The 7,445-nt window shown below is 36.9% G+C and overlaps 1 non-coding gene across 1 annotated transcript; it reads right to left on the bottom strand.

The window, feature by feature from the left end:
• Positions 1–3,416: 3,416 nt before the first annotated feature.
• On the bottom strand, positions 3,417–3,523 carry LOC139894705 (small nucleolar RNA R71). Its single transcript, XR_011775192.1, has one exon. It is a non-coding gene; the product is annotated as a small nucleolar RNA R71 (small nucleolar RNA).
• Between the last annotated feature and the right edge of the window lie 3,922 nt (positions 3,524–7,445).

Here is a 7,445-nt window from a genome sequence, read left to right as displayed (position 1 = left end):
GTTTAACTTTTACAATATGTGTAGTATAGTCTTGAATAATGCATGTGTTGCGTTTGGATTACTATGCTAAGGATTCAGTACAAGAACTGTCGGTAAACTCTAGCCCGATCAGCTAGTGGTTGCAGGCCCGTACAAGCCGTCTAGCCTCTTATTGTACTTGTTGTTATCTAATATAGTGGAACTTGATGCTATATATCGTTATCTGTTAGGTTGTTTCATTAACTTAGTTTCGTGCTAATCCCCCACGTTCTCTCCCTTGCAGGTAGTTGTTTTGCATGCCAGTCAAGGGAGATGAGGGGCATACATTTTGGTTATGTTTGACACGGTAGTAACTCTGATGTCAGTTATTTTATTAACAATTGTTTTGGAACGTAACACTAGTTGAAGTGATTTGTACATTGTTAATGTGTTTTAATATATATGTGTGGATACTGTTAGTTTAATATACTTCCACGGGGATTTATAAAAAAAAGTATGCTGTTACAAGCTAGTATCTGATCATAGGTTTGACAACATGTACACTTGGATGTCATGTTCACAGATCTCAACTTGAGTCGTGTCAAGCATACAAGTGAGATGGAGTTAAGTGAGTGTTGATATATGTGTTAGTTGATAGGTATTAACTAATTATCTACTAAGCTTTGGTGAAATGATGTACTAAGACATGTATAGTTGATCAAAGACAAACCGTGAATGACCCCTCGACCCTCAGAACCTTCAAAGCACCTGAAGACGGATATGTTTCTGATGATAAGCAACAAGAATACATTCTTCAATTAGGAGGGTAGTTAAAATAGGCAAGAGATCGGGTCATAGAATTAGAAATCGCTCAACCTACAGTTGCCTCAACCACGGATGTTGAACCTAAACCTTCGGATTTTCCAACACCACAATTCACGTCTGTAAAAGTTGGAAACATCTTTCAGTCACAGTTTCAACTCCCATAAACCCAGTTTCCTATGTCGCAACAATTCCAAATACCACATGTGTTTAATTACCAGTACCATAATTAGATGATGTATCAATACTAGATGCTTATGTTTCAACAACCTATGGTTAAGACCAGGAAAAAGTGTACGTATAAACAAATTCTCGACTGTAAGCCCCTTGAGTATTGAGTAAATCCGAACCCCACAGTATCCCTAAACTGGTTGAGAGAAGTAAATCAGGAACTGGATGTGTGCCAATGTGAACCCAAGATGCGGTTTACTTATGCAAGTCGGTTGTTAATAGATTATGCTATAGTGTTTTGAGATTCTGTCATTTTCAACATACCAAAGGAGGATTTCATATTCGAGCATCAAGTGAGAATTTAATAATGAAATTTTGTTTGCAATTGGTTATGGAGTCCTCTGAGGGTTTCTTGCAAATGGTGGGTTCTGTCCATATCTATCAAGGTTCTCTCGGAGGTTTTCCTTGGGTGCAATATCCTGAAGTTTCCTCCTAACGGGTGTAAGAAGTGTGCATGACTAGCGAGTTTCTGGATATGATCGGGTGTGTGGCTTATGGCCTCCTTCAATGACTATAATACCGCCGTTCAATAAAATAAACATATGCAACCTAAAATACGGAAGAATTTGACATTTGGGCAACGACCATATACAATTTCGTATGGGGTTTTACTGAAACGTTTATGAATGATATAATGATTTTGTGTAAAGCAAATTTTTATATAGCTTTACCTCATAAATATGGAGGTAGTTAGGAGTATGTGATATTGCTCATCCACGCTATATTTCTCGTGCAATATCTACCTCATTTTACTCGATTTTCATGACCATTGTGCTCAAAAAGTTAAGATCTTGGGGTTAGTCGCGTTCTGAGTGCTACAGCAGTTCCAAGTGTGAATTTGGTGTAAAATTGACCAAATTGTGTAAAATGTATCAAGAAAACTGCAAAGTGTGGAACTGGCTCAGGAACGACGTTCATGTATCTCAAGAACGACGTTCCAAGTCTAAGAACGACGTTCCAAAATGAAGAACGACGTTCTAATTGGGAAAATACAAAGGAAATGGTAACAGAAAAAATGAGCATTTAGCGACCGATTCAGGAACGACGTTCTTATTATATAGAACGGTGTTCCATTTTAATGGGCCCAGGAACGATGTTCCACATAGTGGAACGTCGTTCCACTAGAAATTCTGGGCAGTTTTTGAAGAGAGGTATAAATAGAATGAGATAAGGGTTTTATTATAACACCATCAAATAGAATAGTAGTTATAGCTGGTGGCTGAGGAGATTAGGGTTTGATAGCTACATTATTAAGTTTTTCATCAAGTTTTCATCAATTTACATCAAGGATTGAAGATTGGAGCAATATCTAGGGCTTGTTCTTCATCATCTTCATCTAGCTTAATTGTAATTTTCATAAGTTTGGTACAATCTAATCTTATTTATTGCTTAATGATGTTTGAATCTTCTCTTATTACTTGTATTGTTCTTGTTCTAGCCATGATTGGCTAGATTTTATGATGTACACTTGTTTATGAAGCTTGATAGCTAAGGATTGTTCATATCTATGTTATTGATTGTGTTTGGATGAATTTATGAGTTGATGATTGTGATTTGTTATTAGAATTAGCCAAAAGATCCTTTGATATGTTTGTTTAGACTTTACTTTGATTATATGAGTTGTGTAGCTTCTCTTAGGGATTTGATTAGTGAAGCAACTTGTACTTCAACACTTAGGTGATCTAGACAATCAAATTGGGGCTTTCAAGAGATTGGGGTCTTGGTTTGGATTGGTTTTCAATTGGTCCTTAGTCAAAATAGTGAAGTTTTTTTTAAGGGATTTCGATTACCAAAGGGTTTTAGGTAATTTAACCTAGGCTAAGTACTAATGATGATTGCATGATTTAACTAGATCAATTGATATAAGCTTATTGGAAATTTCAAATGTTGATTTGATCATAAGAACATCTAGTAGGGATACTAGCATAAGTTTAAACACAATTAGATCTTAAGTTAACAAAAGAACAATCAGAAAGCTTCAAGTGGATTAAGCAAGTGTGCATGCTTTTAATATTGATATTTACCTAATCATTTCTAGTTCTTAGTTTAATTTGCAATTGTTTTCTTAATATCTCAAAATTCTAAACCCCCCCAATCAAACAACTCTTAGGATGATTATGAGTTTTCATCGATTCAACTAGCAATAATAGCTCTCTTGGGACGAACCTTAAACTGAAAACTTGCTAATTACAACTACCGAGTCATTATTTATCGAATGCTTGTCACATAGTTGAGTTCACGTTTGAGTATAAATATAAAAGAAATAAAGTGACACTTTTATTAACATCTTCAAGGAGATGCAAAAGCTTGGTTAAGGAATCTACCTTCCGACTAGATTAGAACTTAAGTTTCAAGACTTAAGTGACACTTCTATTAATCACTTCTTTCCACCATCGAAGACGGAAAGACTTAGAATGGAGATCAATGCATTCACTCAACAGAGTGATGAGTCTTTATACGATGCATGGATACGTTTTAAGAAGATGTTGAGAGCGTGTCCACCGCATGGGTTAACTAAGAGAGAGTACATCAACACGTTTTACCGGGGCACGAATTTATTGACAAGACAAGTTCTTGATGCCTCCGCGGGAAGAGTGTTTATGTATAAATCACCGAATGTGGTCGAAAACTAGTTAGAAGACATCTCAATTCATACTTATGAGTGGAATCCTTCACCTAGGGATATGCCAAGGAAGAGTGTAGCTCAAGTGGAGAGTGACAATGGTCAAATAACACTTGCTAGCTTGAATAACCAATTTCAATCATACGGGAAGGAGTTGAAGAAGTTACAACAATCTATTGTTGCGATGCAAGTAGGGTGTGAAAGATGTGATGGAACTCACCTCACAAAGAATTGTTCTCAAATCAACCAATGCAACCATATTGATTTGGACGATATCCCAATGAACTTGGATGCTCATGTCAACTATGTGAGTAATCAAAATTATCAAAGGGTGGTTCATCAAGCCAAGGCAACAACTCTTATCAAGGAAACCACGGCTACTTCAACCCTAACCAAAGACAAGTCTCCTTTAACACTCAAAACAACACACCACCCGGATTTATAAATCAAAATCGAAACCAAGGTTACAACCCAAACTATAACCAAAACCGAAACACAACTTCCAATCACAAAACCAACAACCATACGACGCCCAACCTTATAACAATCAAACCAACTCAAGTTATTTAAACAACCAAAGCTATCAACAAAACCAAGGTTATATTCAAAACCAAAATAACCAAGGTAACAATCAAAACCAACCTCAACAAAACACTCAACCACATCAACCTTCAAAGAGTTTAGAGGAGATTATGCAAAACTACATAAAGAAGGCAGGGACAACCAAGGCGTTTTTGTTAAAGGAGAATGAGTTCTTGAAGCAACAATTAAGACATCAACAAGCCTCATTTCAGAACCTTGAGAGCACCGTTGGGAGATTATCAACGACCTCAAGGGACCTTACCATCAAACACACAAGTCAACCCATAAAACAATTACAACAACACCCGAAATAATCAACAATCTCAACAAAACCAAAACAACAACAACACAAGGGTAATTCCTATTGAAAGCATCAACACCAACCAAAACCCTAACTACCCAAACTGAAACAAAAATGTCAAATAACCACTCGTAGTGGTCTAACCTTGAATGAGGGAGTTGTAAGTCCCGAACCAAAAACCTTTATCAACCAAGAACCACTACGAAGCTTTATCGAGGAGGAGATCGGTTTTAGTAAGGAAAAGGGTAAAGAAAAGGTCGACTCAACCGGGGTTAAGGGTAATGATGACAAGGGTGAGAAGAAGGGTAATGAGCCTTTGAATGCCACGAGACCGGTTCCATATTCGAAAGCTTTAAGGAAGGATAATTTGGCGGTGTGACAACGCTAATTTTTTTTTAAACGTGGCGGAAGCATTTATTATTTTATTACAAAATAACATTAACTATGTTAATACAACCAGTGTCACGTGTCATTACAAAATACAAGTTTACAAAAGATTATTGTTCAAACAAAGCAAGACAACATCAGAGTTTCTTCATTGTCAAACATAACATCACCATGTCCTTCTGCTCCCCAGAACACGATATCTACAAAAGCTAATAACCTGCAGGAAGGAGATGGAGGGGAATTAGCACGAAGCTAAGTGAGTATGACTAACTACAGGCCATAGCATACATAAGTGTTATACTAATCATGTCACATAGTCTAACATACAAACATCACCCCAAGTGTCGTCTACAGAGACTCTGGCGGCCCGGCCAAACCATTAACCACCAGCTGATCGGACTGGGGCTTACCAGAAATTCCTCCACCACCGTATGTATATACATAATCCACACGCGACGGATGCGTCATTCACACATATATACACCACGGTTGTCTAGGCTGCCACAGAGGAACCCAACCCGCAGGTTGATCTCTCCTACCGAGGCTACCACACAATAGGGACGCACTGGGCTCCTACAGATAAGCATCAACTAACATGCAGTCATCACAAAGTACTAACTAACCACAACAATAAGTATATCTAACAAGCATGGCAATCATAATATAACATGCTTCTATATACTATATTCTTCAGTTAGTCCCACTCACCAATTACCAGCAACCAGCTCAGATAATCTACTATTGAGCGGCTTCCTTATCTTTATCACCTGAGCATAAGGCAAATCAAGTTAGTTACTGTCCATTATCATCAAATAACACAATACAGAAATTTTTGTGAGAAAAAGTGTCCGCTAAATTTTTTTTTGCTTAACACTTATGCACTTTCAAAATTTACATCCTGGACATCAAAATACAAACGGGCAGCATAACGGATAAAAATCAACACTTGGTAAAATATTTCACTGCCAAAGACACTCGGTCGACTGTCAGAGACAGTCGGCCGACTGTCTACACTCATTCGGCCGAGTGTCTAGTCACTCGGTCGATGGTCTCTCATAGACACACTCGGCCGTGGGTCTTACACACTCGATCGATGGTCGAGTCGGTCGATCGAGTGTCTCGAGACACTCAGCCGACTGTGTTTATCTGCAGAAGCTGAAGACAAAGTGACGGGTTTCACCCAAAATCGACCAATTCTTGCTCTAGAGCTCGATTACGACCTCAAAACTGACCAAATCAAAGACACTAAGCAAGTAGAAACATAAACCCACAAGATTTGGACTCAAACAACATCAAATCTAACCACTTTGACCCAAATTACTTACTTTGTAAAACTTTACACAAAAACCCAATTTTCTCAAAGATTAAAGCATGAAATGTTTTGATTCTTACCTTGATAGACTCAGTAAATCACAAAGAACAAGATAGTAAGAAAGATTTGAGCTCAAAAATAAGGATTTGAAATTAGGGTTTGGTGTAGGTGGAGAAGATGAAGGTACGGTGCGTGTTTGTGTGTGTGAATAATCTGGAAGCCAAAATAAGAAATTAGAAGCACTAGCTCATCTAAAGTGGGTTAAATCCTACACTGTGCAACATACGGGTATTTATCAGTTATCTGATATCTTTCGTACATCATTTGGCAACCCAAACGAGGTCCAAATTAGATAAACAAACCTTTTCTGTAACCCTTGTCACAAACTGGTCCTAACCATATTATTATTTAATAGTAAATATTAAATAAAAATAAAAGCATATATAATAGCACAATACTAACTTAAGGGCAACTAGTAATCTTACAGCTAGGCCCGATCAAGGATGTTACAGGCGGCTCAATACAAGAAGTTTCAAGATATGATGAAAAATATTTTGGTCAACTTGCCAATCACCGATGTACTAAAAGGAATGCCGAACTACGGTTGTTTCATCAAGGAGCTAATCTCTAAAATGGGGTAAATATCACGATGAGACTTCCTTCTTCATTGAGGAAGAGTGTAAGAAAATTTTTGCATCAAGGCCAAGGATTCCTAAAAAGTTAGGAGATCTGGGAAAATTCGTTTTCCCTTGCAAGTTTGGTGACTCGAAAGTTGTGACAACCCAGAAATTTCCAACCAAATTTAAACTTTAATCTTTATATGTTTCTGACACGATAAGCAATATTTGTTAAGTTAAATTGCAAGAATTTTAAACTATGTTCATACATTCATTCAACCTCGACCATGTTCCAACGATTCACGAACCATTAAACGAATATGATTATATATGTATATGTGTATATATATTATAACTTGAAACGTAAACAAAATATTAGATTAAATACTTTATATGATTGTATCTGTTTCAAAATATTTATCAATGGAATTAGAAGATAAGATCAAATGATTGAATTATCAGATATATTGAATTATGATTACAAGTCTCTTTTGAAAGGCCCACGTTGATTTGAGAAATCTTTCCGTTTTAACAATATTCGGAAAATGGTAAAGTGATTTATAAATAAGAACAAATTGTCAATCATTGAGAACTAGACAAAGGATAGTGGAA

This window comes from Rutidosis leptorrhynchoides, chromosome 2 (genome assembly GCF_046630445.1).
Source record: "Rutidosis leptorrhynchoides isolate AG116_Rl617_1_P2 chromosome 2, CSIRO_AGI_Rlap_v1, whole genome shotgun sequence".
Taxonomy (NCBI): Eukaryota; Viridiplantae; Streptophyta; class Magnoliopsida; order Asterales; family Asteraceae; genus Rutidosis; species Rutidosis leptorrhynchoides.
This window is presented reverse-complemented; position numbering and strand designations above follow the sequence as displayed.